The following is a 14,051-nucleotide window of genomic DNA, read 5'->3' on the forward strand; positions in this document are numbered from 1 at the left end:
CTTTTCTGTCCTTTTTAGTTAGCCGGGCCCCATCGTTTGCTCAGCCTATTATCCAGCCTTTGTTTGTATTTTCATCTTGCTTCACCGTCAATACATGTGGGGGGCTGTCTTTCCTTTGGGGTCTGCTCTGGGGCAGTAAGTTTTCCTCTTTTCCTGCTTTAGGCTTATGTAGTTCTCCGGTTGTGACGAGGCATCTAGGACCAATGTAGGAACGCTCCACGACTGCTGCTAGTTGTGCGGGTAAGATCAGGGATCTGCAATCTGCATAGTTACCAACTTCTCTGGTTTTCTGAGACTTAGCTTGTTGTCTTTTTTTCCTCCTCGGTTTCCCATTCATAACAGCCCACCTAGCCTGTCTAGGATTCAAGCGTTTGGCTGATTCAAGATAAATCAAATTCTTGTGGTCGGTGAGGACCACAACTTGATGTCTAGCTCCCTCCAACCAATGTCTCCACTCTTCAAATGCCCACTTCATGGCCAACAATTCCCGATTCCCCACGTCATAGTTACGTTCAGTTAGGGAGAATTTTTGAGAAAAGAAGGCACAGGGATTCATTTTAGAAGTCACCGTATCTTTTTGGGACAAAACAGCTCCTGCACCAATCTCAGAAGCATCTACCTCCACCTGAAATGGAAGTGAGACATCAGGTTGCCATAGAACTGGAGCAGAAGTGAATCTCCGCTTAAGCTCCTGAAATGCCGAGACAGCCTATGGAGACCAATTCAGCACATCAGCGCCCTTCTTGGTCAGATCAGTCAGTGGTTTGACAATACCAGAAAAATTACCTATAAATTTACGATAGAAATTAGCAAAACCCAAAAACTTCTGGAGAGCCTTCAAAGAAGTGGGCTGAACCCAATCATAAATGGCCTGTACCTTGGCCAGGTCCATTTCAATAGCCGACGGAGGCAAAATAAATTCCAAAAATAAAATCCTCTGTACACCAAAGAGGCATTTCCATCCCTTAACATACAGGGAATTTTCCGGACATGTTCCACATGAGAATCCCAATTACTGGAAAAGATCAAAATATCATCCAGATAGATGATCAAAAACTTATCCACAAAGTCCCGGAAAATATCATTCATAAAGGATTGGAAGACAGAAGGGGCATTAGTGAGCCCAAAAGGCATCACCAGGTACTCAAAATGTCCCTCCGGAGTATTAAACGCCGTCTTCCATTCATCCCCGTGTTTAATGCGAATAAGATTATACGCCCCCCTGAGGTCAAGCTTGGTAAACCAGCAGGCACTTTTAACTCTGGAAAATAAATCAGAAATCAGGGGTAATGGGTACTGATATTTAACCGTGATTTTGTTAAGGGAACGATAGTCAATACAAGGCCTTAATGAACCATCTTGCTTGGTCACAAAAAAACCCCAGCACCTAAGGGTGAAGAGGATGGTCTAATATGACCCTTCTCCAACGACTCCTTGATATAAGATCGCATAGCATCATGTTCGGGTACCGATAAGTTGAAAAGCCGACCCTTGGGAAATTTACACCCGGGCACCAACTCAATTGCACAGTCATAACTCCTACGAGGAGGCAAAGATGCAGACTTACTCTCACTAAATACATCAAAAAAATTAGCCAAATAATCAGGAATATCATGAAACTGGGGAGAGGTGGAGAAAACAGGAGTGTCACTAAGAACACACTGACAACCCCAACTCACCACAGGCACAGATTTCCAATCCAAAACAGGATTATGAGTTTGCAACCAGGGAAAACCCAGAACAATAGTATCATGCAAATTGTGCAGCACCAAAAATTTACAAACTTCTTGGTGGTCCGGGGCGACCCGCATTATCACCTGGGTCCAAAACTGGGGTTTATTCTCTGCCAAAGGAGTAGCATCAATACCCCTCAAAGGAATAGGCATCCGCAGGGGTATCATGGGAAAACCACAACATTTAGCAAAGTCCAAATCCATGAGATTCAAAGCTGCTCATGAATCCACAAAAGACTTAGTGGAAAATGTGGATAAGGAGCAGATCAGAGTAATTGCCAAAAGGAACTTAGGTTGTACACTGCCCACAGCAAATGTGTGTGCAAAACGTTTCTCTCGTTTAGGGCAGACAGAAATAGTATGAGAGGTGTGTCCACAGAAAAAACAGCTTATTACGCCTTCTAAACTCCTGACATTGCACCCTAGACAAAACCCTATCACATTGCATGGGTTCAAACGTTTGTTCAAAAGGCGGCAATGCCTCTCATGTAGTTTTACGTTCACGTAAACGCCGATCAACTTGAATGGCTAATGACAGAGAATCATCAAGACCAGAGGGAGCAGGGAACCCCACCATAACATCTTTTACGGTTTCTGATAAACCCTTCCGAAAGAGAGCTGCTAAGACACCATCATTCCATGTAGTAAGGACCGCCCACTTTCGGAATTTTTGACAGTATAACTCTGCAGAATCCTGACCCTGGCTTAATGCCAATAGGGTTTTCTCAGCTTGATCAATAGCAATAGGTTCATCATACAACAACCCCAAAGCTTGAAAAAATGCGTCCACATTAGAATAGGATTTCCAGGTGTCAGAGAAAAAGCCCAATCCTGGGGATCGCCACGCAGCAAGGAGATGACAATTTTAACCTGCTGCACAGAGTTCCCCGATTAGTTAGGCTTCAAGGCAAGAAATAATTTGCAATTATTCTTAAAATTCAAAAATTTAGACCGATCCCCAGAAAACACATCAGGAGTAGGGATTTTTGGTTCAACAACAGGTGATTGAGCGAGATATGCGGAAATTCCCCACACTTCAGCTGCGAGCTGCTCGACACGATCAGACAATTGCTTAATCTCCATTAAAGAAAAATTCCCCCTACGGCCCCAGAGAAAAAGAGGAAAAAATACATATAAAAAAAAAATTCTGACACTTTTTTTTTTTTTTTACAATTTTCTCCTGCTTTTGAGTACCCTAGAATCTGTGGTTTAGGCTGGTGATTCTGTTATGAATGGGTCACCGAGGAGGAAAGCAAGACCAAGCTAAGCTACAGAAAACCAGAGAGGTTGGTAACTAAGCGGATTGCAGACCCCTGATCCTATCCACACAACTAGCAGTAGCCGTGGAGCGTGCCTACGATGATTCTAGATGCCTCAACACAGCCGGAGAGCTAAATAAGCCTAATGCAAGAAAAGGGGAAATCTAAACTGCCCCAGAGCAGACACCAAAAGAATAGACAGCCCCCAAACATATACTGTCAGTGAGACAAGATGAAAACACAAGCATAGGTAGGAAAAAAGGCTGAGCAAACGATGGGGCCCACACTAACTAGAAAGGACAGGAAAGGAATGACACTGTCTGCAATCACGCAAAAAACCCTGCAAAAATGTCCAACACTTCTGATAGCAAAAACTCTGAAGTCACTAGACTTCTCCCACTATATCAGCACTCTGGCATATTCTGAAAGCAGAGCAAAAAGAGGCCAATCTAATAAGGGACAAAAATACAAACTGACACAAACAGTAACATAAGGATGGAAATTCAGCACAGCCCCAGCCGGGGCTGGCTGACCACACAAAACTGAATAGACAAAACCAAATCAAATGTGAACAATAGCAAAGGACACTTAGCTTGAGCATGCAGGGACTGAACTGGAAACTAAGACCTCAAGAGGCAGGAAAAATCGCCAGCAGGGATAGAGGGAGTCGGCTGTCTTAAATCCAGTTAGAGACTCCAGATGTCCAATCGTCGTCCTCATTATCAGGTAGCAGGCCTCTGTCAATTAGACCAGCTCCAATAGCTCCTGTAACCACCAGAGGGAGCCCAGAAAGAGAACTGGCGCCTCCTCTGTCAATACAACCAGCTCCACTACCTTCACTAGCAACCAGAGGCAGGCTAGAAAGTGAATTCACAACAGTTAGGGATAAGACTGGATAGGGTTAGAGATAAGGCTGTGGATAGGGTTAGGGATAAGACTGGATAGGGTTAGGGATAAGACTGGATAGGGTTAGGGATAAGGCTATGGATAGGGTTATGGATAAGGCTATGGATAGGGTTAGGGATAAGGCTGTGGATAGGGTTAGGGATAAGACTGGATAGGGTTACAGATAAGGCTATGGATAGGGTTAGGGATAAGACTGGGTAGGTTTAGGAATAAGGCTGTAGATAGCATTAGGGATAATACTATGGGTAGGGTTAGGAATAAGGCTGTAAATAGGGGTAGGCAAAAGGCTGTGGATTGGGTTAGGGATGAGGCTGTTGATAGGGTTAGGGATAAGGTTGTGGATAGGATTAGGGATAAGGCTGTGGAAGGGGTTAGGGATAAGCCTAGGGATGGTGTTATAGGGCTGTGGATGGGGTTAGGGATAAGGCTGTAGATAGGGTTAGAGATAAGGCTGTGGATGGGATTAGGGATAAGGCTGTGGATAGGGTTAGGGATAAGGCTGTGGATATGGTTAGAGATAAGGCTGTGGATAAGGTTAATGATAAGGCTGTGGATAGGTTTATGGATAAGGCTGTGGATAGGTTTAGGGATAAGGCTATGGTTGGGGTTAGGGATAAGACTTTGAATAGGGTTAGAGATAAGGCTGTGGATAAGGATAGGGATAAAGTTAGGTAATATTATATTCCTATGGGGAGTTATTACATCACAGAAAATATTCCAATGATCACTTAGAAGCTTCCGGTCTCTTGTGACCATATGTTATACTGAGCTGACATTATATACGCACATTTGGGAACTGCAGGTGAAATCCGTCCAGTGATGTCACAGAACTGGTGGACTCTGCCCAGATAATGTTGATTCAACTCAGGGCGCCATATACTGAGGGTAATGTATACTGAAGGTGCTGTATACTGAAGGCGCTGCATACTGAGCACAGCATTTACTGAGGATGGCGTATACTGAGGGCGTCGTATACAGAGGGCGGCATTTACTGAGGGTGCCATATACTGAGGATTGCGTATAATGAGGATGTTGTATACTAAAGGCGCCCTACACTGAGGATGGCGTATACTGAGGGCGTTCTACACTGAAGGCGGCGTATACTAATGATGGCATATACTGAGGGAGCGTATACTGAGGACAGTGTATACTGAGGATGGCATATACTGAGGGCTGCATATACTGAGGGCACCGTATACTGAGGACGGTGTATACTGAGGATGGTGGATACTGAGGGCGATGTATACTGAGGGCACGTATACTGAGGGCGCCATATACTGAGGATAGTGTATACCGAGCATGGCGTACAATGAGGATGGTGTATACTGAGGGTGGCATATACCGAGGATGGTGTATACTGAGAGTGGTGTATACTGTGGATGGCGTATATTGAGGATGTTGTATACCGAGTATGACGTATACTGAGGATGGTGCATACTGAGGGTGGCATATACTGAGGATGGCGTATACTGAGGGCGGCATATACTGAGGATAGTGTATACTGAGGATGGCATTTACTGAGGGCGGTGTATACTGAGGGCAGCATATACTAAGGGCACCATATACTGAGGCCGGCATATACCAAGGATGGCGCATACTGAGGGCGGCATAGACGGAGGACATCATATACCGAGGATGGCGTATACTGAGGGCGGCATAAACTGAAGGCGCTGTATACTGAGGGCACCATATACTGAGGATGGCGTATACTGAGGATGGTGTATACTGAGGATGGTGTATACCGAGGATGGCATATGCTAAGGGTGGTGTATACTGAGGGCAGCATATATTTAGGCCACCATATACTTGGGGCACAGTATACTGAGGATGGTGTATACTGATGTAGGAGTATACTGAAGATGATGTATACCGAGAATGGCATATACTGAGGGCAGCATATACTGAGGGCACTGTATACTGAGGACACGTATACTCAGGATGGTGTATACTGAGGTCGGCGTATACTAAGGATGGTGTATACCGAGGATGGCTTATACAGAGGGTACCTTATACTGAGGGCACCATATACTGAGGGTAGCATATACTGAGGTTGGCGTATACTGAGGGTGGCGTATGCTGAGGGTGGTGTATACTGAAGGTGGTGTATAGTGAGAGCGCAGTATAGTGAGGGCAGTGTAAACTGAGGATGGTGTATACTGAGGGTGACATATACTGATGGTGGCGTATAATGATGATGGAGTATATTGAGGGCGCCGTATACTGAGGGAGTGTGTGCTGCATGTTGGGGATGTTTTCCTTGCAATGCTTCCTGAGATCCCGGGGAGCTGTAATAAGAGGTGTTATTACGAATATCTCCGTGCTCCCCTCCCCCACTGTTTGCTGTAATGAATTCAGGGTCTGTGTCCAGTGCGATGGTTGACATGACAACACAGCCGTATTATTGGGGAGAACTGCACACATTTCTGTTATCAGCTCCCTGCCACGGCCCTGTAAAGATATACTAGCAGGAACGCGGGATGCAGTGATGGGACGCAGGCAGGATAAGGGTTAACAGGTTTATTTACAGGGGAATTTACTCCACACAGGGAGTGAGGGATTGTAGGGTGACTATAAGGAATGGGGCACAACTGGGAGAGTGGCAGGGTAGGTCAAGGATGAATGAAAGTTCAGTAATAAAGAGGTGAAACATATCAGTCTGAAGTCTTCTTGGGTGCAGCTCCTCAGGGTTCCAATGGTGGCACCAAAAACAGCGGCACGTGACGTCTCGGTGCGGTCTGAACAGGCGGGGATCCAACGGTGGCACCGACAACAGTGGTGCAATGTCCTTTCCAGTGGAGCCAAGTAAATGACAATACCCCGTCCACTGGTGACTATGGTCAGTCTCCGGTACCTTCCACTGTCCCTAGTCCATATACTGTAGTGGCTAAACAATGGTAAGGGCCACAGTCCTGTACGAGCCCAGAGTGGCTCTGCAAGTATACAAAGGCCAAGTCAAGTCACAAGTGTCTGGGGCCGAGATTTACTAGCACAGTCAGGGTGTAGGTTGTAGTCACCCTACTGGTCTCTCAGGTGGTACACGCACGGTACTCACGATCCTGAAGTGTCTGGCTCCTGGCTTTATGTCGGTCACCGGGCACACACTGCCCATCTCTCTCTCTCTGGTCCCCACGGTGGGCGGTGGGCGACAGCGGTCGCTGGTCTGTGTGGAGCTGGTGCTCCCTCGATGGAGCACTTCTCTCTCTTGTTGCTGCAACACCCGGCTCAGCTTTGCTCTGTGTGCAAGGCTCTGCATGGCTCTGATTTGCTGACATGGCTCTGCTTTGCTGACATGGCTCTGCACGGCTCTGGTCTGCTGGCACGGCTCTACTCTGCACAGCTCTCTGCAGGCGATGCAGGCTCTTTCTATATGGCCCATCGCCACACCGGTACTCTCTGTTGGGGGAAGCAGAGTACGCTGCTCACCACTCTGCGGCCTGCTCTCCGCCGGCGGCAGACTTCTCCGCTTCGTGAGCTTTTTCTTTTTATGCCTCTGCTGCTGTGTGCCCTTTTCTGGCTCTCCCCACTTCTTTGGGTCAGCAGGAAGCTCTGTCTCTCTGCTCCTTCCCTCCTGCAGCAGGGGAAGGTCCGCCCCACTCAAGTTTCCCCCCAGGAACAAAGGATGCAGCCTTTCTAGTTCCGGACCTGGCATGCAGGTACCCGCGGTCCGGTCTATCTCCTTACAGCCCCACGACTGCCACAATATCTGCTACTTATAAAAACTGCCTGTACATTACACAGAAGCATTAGGAGCCTGCGAGTAGAGATGAGCGAACCTTTCAAGGTTTGGTTCGATTGGCTGAACATTTAGCTCAGCAGGAGTCAGCCATTGGTCATGCATGAGGTATCAGTGTCTGGCCCAGCATCGACAGCTTGGAACTGAAGTTTCAATGAGGACCTGGTGGTTAAGGGAGCAGTGTAAGCCTTCTTTGCTGGGATCCTTGATACCTCATGCAACACCTCCTATTTTTTTTTCCAGCCACACTCAGATCACACAAACATCAGTTTTATAGACTACTATTAATAGAAAACTCTAAGGAAAGTACCACAGGTAGTTGACTGAAAGTAAGTGTTGGCCTGCCTGTCTGGGAGACTTACTTAAACAGGCAACCCACCAGATGGAGACCCAACTCGAAGTCTCCACATTTAAAAAGAATTATGGTCACACACCGAAAAAGTGGCTTCAATTTCTACAAACAGTATAACATGCCTCTGATACGCCTTCTACCACAGACAACCCAGCAGATGGAGACCCAACTTGGAGTCTCCACATATCAAAAATTGTTTGTAACATCTGCAGCAGTAGCCACATCAGGCACAGAAGCCATGGCAAAGGTGTTACACGCAGCAGTAACGCGATATCAATGCATGACACTAAAAACAGCACCATTACCTAGTCTTCCCAGTCTGCAACTGGGGTGTAAAAATCACGGAGATCCATGACTTTTTAATTTTGATGAAAGTGAGGCAGTCTACACTTTGATGGGAAAGCACCTGCAGCGCTAAAGATATGTTCTGAGAGAACGCTGGCTGCCTGGCATGACGAAACCTCCAAGGTGTGACAGGCGAGCTCAGGCCATGCTTCCATTTTTGAAGACCAAAATGAAAAAGGATGTAAACCCCCTGATGGCATTGTCATTGAGCTCCAAATACTCCTGTACCATCCTCTCCAGTCCTTCACAAAGTGTCAGACTTGTACTCTGTTCTGCTGGTGCACAGGTTGGTCTAAAAACTGCGTGAAATGACTCACAGAAATTACTTATGCCACTTACACTGCTTCTAATGTTTTTGCAATGACGCCTTGACCTTCCCAGAGTTGGACGACTACAACTGCGATGCACACTGTGTGCCTTACTGTTGTATTGGGCAAAACCACTCTTAAGATTGTCTACAAGAATGTTTCAAAACGGCAGCATGCGCGTGTCCCTTTCGAGGGGGGGAAAGCTTCTGCCTAAATTTATTCTTGTACCATGGATCTAACAGAGTGGCAACCCAGTATTCAATGCTATTTCTAACCCTAAGAATACAGCCAACATGGTGAAGATAGTGCAGCAAAAAGGTGCTCATGTGTTGGGCTTATCCATGAGGTCTAAGTCCATGGTGTGTTGGTGGCGGGGTAACACTCAAGGTTGTTTCTTCCGTCCCCTCCAGCCAACCACAGACAATAGAGAGGGTATCATTATCCTTTTCGTCTCCTGACTGTTGTGCGTCCATCACCTCTTCCTCCTCTATTTGTTCCTCGGCTTCTGCACCTTCACTAACAGTTTGTCTGGTACCATGAGACCCTCTCGATCGCTGTAAGCCACCCTCCCATGGCAACCGCCTGGGAGACAACAGTCTGAAAATTTGAGATAATGTTATCCCTACTGCATCCTCCTCTGCTTCCACCTGTTCCTCTGGGAAAAACCCCCCTCACACAGACTATTCAAAGTGCGCTCCAGCATGTAGATGACCGGAATATGATGGTTATGACAGCATCGTCAGTGCTAACCATCTTAGTAGTTATTTGAAAACTGTACAGAGAGGTGCAGAGGTCCTTCATCTGTGCCTACTCCGCAAATGTGATTTGCACCATGTCTGTACTTCGCTGGCTCAGACTATGCAAAAGGACATACTTTGCCTGGGCTCGTCGCTGTTGCCACAGTTGCTGCAACATGTGCAGAGTGGAATTCCACAGTATCGGAACATCGCTAATCAAATGGTTAACCAGTAGGCCAAAAGACCTCTGTAGCGATGCAAACCTGATGACATGCAGAGAACAGGACAAACTGCTTGGCTGTGAGTGAGATGCTACGGTGGACTGATAAAGATGTGTTGTGCTAGGTGGCATAAAAGAAGCAGTCATGTCCACTTCCGTAACAGCTGATGGGACCCCGACTGTAAAGGGTAAGCAAAGCGCTGTGGAATTAATGGCGCTATATAAATGAGTAAAATAAACGAATAAAAAATAGAGTTTCTGTGGCCGGAGACCTGTGTGAGAACACTTGGAATGGTGACGTAGAAGGAAGAAGCGGCATCTGTTCTGTGGTTGATGGAATGGACGGTGGTTGGCGAGGCCCACTAGTCTGCATTTTAGCGCAGTAAGATTCCCAGACTAAGGCATGTTGATCGCTAGCATGTGTAACAAGGTGGCACGGGATGGTAGTCATGGGTGAGTTCACTAAGCAACAGTCAGTGAGCACCCCGGCACCTTGCACATGAAGAGATGAGTACTCAGTATGTCTGCTGGAATTCTAGCCCCATGAAGCACCACAAAGCCACAGTCTTTGTTCCAGCAGTTAAACTTTAGTAAATGGCAAGATATCCATCACATCCAGAGGTACAGTTCACACGGGTCAACATTGCTTTCCCTGCCGTCTCTATGGACTATTCGGATCCCATCCATCCATTAGGCGTCATGAGCTCCCGTCCTGGTCTCAGACCCCGAATTCTTTCGGGGGACGATCCCGTTGAGCCAATGCCCATTCCCGCTGCTCTCCTGGCTTGAAGCAACTGTATCCTCCATGATCGGGGAACTCTTTATGCATGCTGATGTACATGTCCAGCCCTGGGCAAGACTGCCCGGGCTTCTTCCACTACCCAGGAAATGCTTGAACACAAAGAATACATAGTCCAGTTAATATACGGTTTGACCCGGAACAAATTCCAAGAAAGCGTTTTATGATTTTTTTTATTACTATTATATGTGGGGTACAACATATTAAAAGTTTTCCAAAAATTGATCACCACAAAGGTCATAAGACGATGACAGCCATCGCACTAAAAATAACAAATATTTCCCTATTTCAAAGCTGTAGCTTTAGGTTACACAAGAGTTTGCATTTTGTATACTATATATTTTCATATAACAATTTTTATACAAAGTTTTATACTAACTACATGGACAGGCGAGGTCATGACGTATTCAATGACATCATGACATACTGTATATGTACATTCCTAGAAATTATAGAATTAATACACAGTGCATTTTAAGACCTACTTCATCACTGAATAAGCGTGTCAGGTCAATAGTCACTATTTTCATCATCAGACACTGCTTCCTCACTCATATTGTCACAATGCCCTTCTTGACATGGTCCGATACCCGTGAAGAGGAAAGTCCATGTCTTTTGCAAGTGCACCGTAGTGTACTACAACCACGAGAACAATTGCAGTGAATTATTTTCAGAAGTGTTTCTGGCGCGGGTGAAGTATCCATCATCACTGGAACTAGACTGTTGTTCTGAAATTCCCATCCCCATTCAGTAGTGTCCATGGCCTCACCATTGTCCATCCAAAGCATCACTTGGAGGTAACTCCGAAGGGCATGATACTTCGTTGCAGAGGAGGTCGGTGGCAGTCGTTCAGGTGTAACAAAGATTTTGGCTGAACCAACTTTTTTGCAGAGAGTAGAATCCCTCATTGCAGACAGATTGTCTCCAGGCTTGCCCCTGAACAATGCCACCACCGCTTTACACCCAGCGTCTTCAATCTCAGCTCTGTTTTTGTTAGGTGTGGAAAAGATTTTAGCACAACTATTTAAGACCGAGTCTCCCTTCAAAACCTTGTGTAGACCGAGTTTTTTTCCAGATTCCAAAAACCACGGAAGTGGTACCGCAACTAGTGAATGCATGAAGGAACAGAAGACTGCGGCAGACATGGTTTCCCAGTAACTTCTTCATAACCTTAATGTCGTATACTGTTGCCGGATTCCCTTTATCCGAGTAGAAATAAAGCTTGTTGCCATCGCTGGTTGACGCGTGATGAAGTAACAACACCAAAAGATCTGTATCTTCGCCAATGAGACTAGTACTTTTGTTGGATGACATTGACACTGCTGCCTTAACAATCTCCACATCTGCATTCCCCTTTGATTGTATTACGTGGCAACCTCTGTCATTCATGCGCTGTGAAACGAGATTGATAAGAGACTGTTTGTTCTCCAGATTCGAAAGGAAGTCCTCCTTTTTCCCGACAAATTTAGTTCCTTCAGCAATGTTCACTTTGTTACTTGTTCGTTTTTTGCACCGTTGCTGATGGGTAATGTCCTTAGTGTTTGGTCCTCCAATGTAACCATCAAATACTATCGTAGCCTTACCATAGTGCTTTAGTGTGAAAGATGCATAATCTTCAGCGATTGAACAATATGTCTTTTCTTCTGACCACTTCAGTCGATGGAGAAGAGAACCTCCGTCAAGAACATAATGTTCCACTTCTGGTACATCCTTGAGTACTGCATCATCTGAACTCTGTTCTTTTATAGCAGCCATCAGTTGTGCTTTGTTTGGTTTGCGTAAGAGATGTTTTGCCTCAAAGAGGGATGGTGGGTATCGTGAAAGTTCATAGGCCATCACCTCATCAAGGGAAAGATCAGCAGTTTGAGGCACCACAAGAAACCTTTGGAACAAAATAGTGGGGTCTATTGTTTTGTCCTTAGCATCGTCAATAGCCTCACTGGATGCCAGGGTCTTGGCTTTCATTGACCGCTTGTACTTAACTGAAAACAGTGTTTGACCCTCCATTGTTGCCACTATTTCTCTGCCAATGGTGAACAGGTTATGGACATTCACATCGTTATTTGCATTGACACCGGTGATAATGTTGCGAAGAGACACTTCATCAGAGAAAGGTGAAAAGGTCTCGAGTTTATCTGCAATTTTCTCCAGGTCTTCACGATCTCTTCTCGTCCTTGACGTTCTTGCCTCGTGTTGTTCACTGGTGACAAAGCTCTGGCGAGTGAAACCCTGGATCGCATCACTGTAGGAAGAGGACACTGGCATAGACAGAGTCCACAAGGCCCTCTGATGTTCGGACATTCCACTTCCTCTGGTGAGTCCTCCTGCAGTTTTTAGGGAGCGCATCAGAGCTTGCTCGATGACTACGTCGCAACCCAGGCCTGCCCAGTACTGATCAGTCCGCCTTACAACATGCAAGCCATTCATAAATCTATGGAAGACTAATGGCATATCATCTTCCAGAGTGGTCATAGACTGGAAGTAAAGGTAGGCGGCCTTCACATAGTTCCCATGCCCAGCAGCTGTAAGAATAGGCAAACATTCGGCTACAGCATGAAGGTGCATCAGCCAGGATCCTGTACGATCGGCCTCGATAAGCTCCCTTGCAATTCCAACCATCTGTTAGTAATTCAGCCATAGTTTACAGGTGCGAGAGTGAGCGGATAATCCGTTTCTTTTGGTGGACAAGAGGTGGACAATTTCACTAAGGCAGGTAGATGTGATGACCGAATTCAAGTCACTCTCCCCTGTCAGTGTCCGAGCATACAACTGCTCAAGTTCTTGCAACAGGTCTGCAAAACCGGGATAGTCGCAAAGCACTTTGTCTGCAACTTGCTGAGTAAGGCACTGATCAAGGAGGAGATGGCCACGAACTGCATGCTGAACTGCCTTTCCAGTCATGATGTGTTGCACAGCATTGTCACCGTAAATTGTTCCCAAGATCTCTTTGATTCCACTCCCATCCATCAACGTTCTTATGGCACCCATAAGATTTATCAATGTGTGGAAGCTCCAGAGCATCAGTACAACATCTCGAACCGTGCTGTCTTCAGGCACCTCGTGTTTGATTTCTGACGCTTTCCAGTAGAGTGGCTGATCGAATGTGACAACTGCAGCAGATCGGTGTTTATCAGCAAGGTTGCACAGATACTCAAGAGTAGAGAAGATGCATGACTTGTCTCCGGAATACATGTCAATGATGGGCAGGAAGATTACCGAAGACGACCCCGGATGATCACAGTCTTTATGTAGCATGTGCATCATTCCATTCCAGCTCGGTGCAGGCTGTTTGAAGCGTAAAGACATCTCCCACAATACATCAACACGATGGTCAATGGCGTCGAGAAATGTCAAGGGCTTTAATTTTATGTTTCGGCGAGTGTGTTTTGTGAAACGGTATTCCCTTACATCAACTCTGCTTTGTTCAACTATCTCCAAGTCCGCAGTCTTCCATCTGAGAACTGTGCGACTGACCTTCCTTCCTGGAGTCACAGTAGCTACCATCCCCATGCCATGGAAAGTCCCCTTCCCATCTAACGTGATGATATTATGATCGACGCTGTCCGCAGCGAACAGCAGTGCCGTATCCAGTCTGTTTATGGTACCACCGAGTACATCCTGGCCAACAGAAGCAGCAGCGTTTTCCTCGAATCGCTGAA

Source organism: Dendrobates tinctorius, unplaced genomic scaffold, assembly GCF_039654945.1.
Source record: "Dendrobates tinctorius isolate UK_male_01 unplaced genomic scaffold, ASM3965494v1 ptg000086l, whole genome shotgun sequence".
Classification (NCBI taxonomy): domain Eukaryota; kingdom Metazoa; phylum Chordata; class Amphibia; order Anura; family Dendrobatidae; genus Dendrobates; species Dendrobates tinctorius.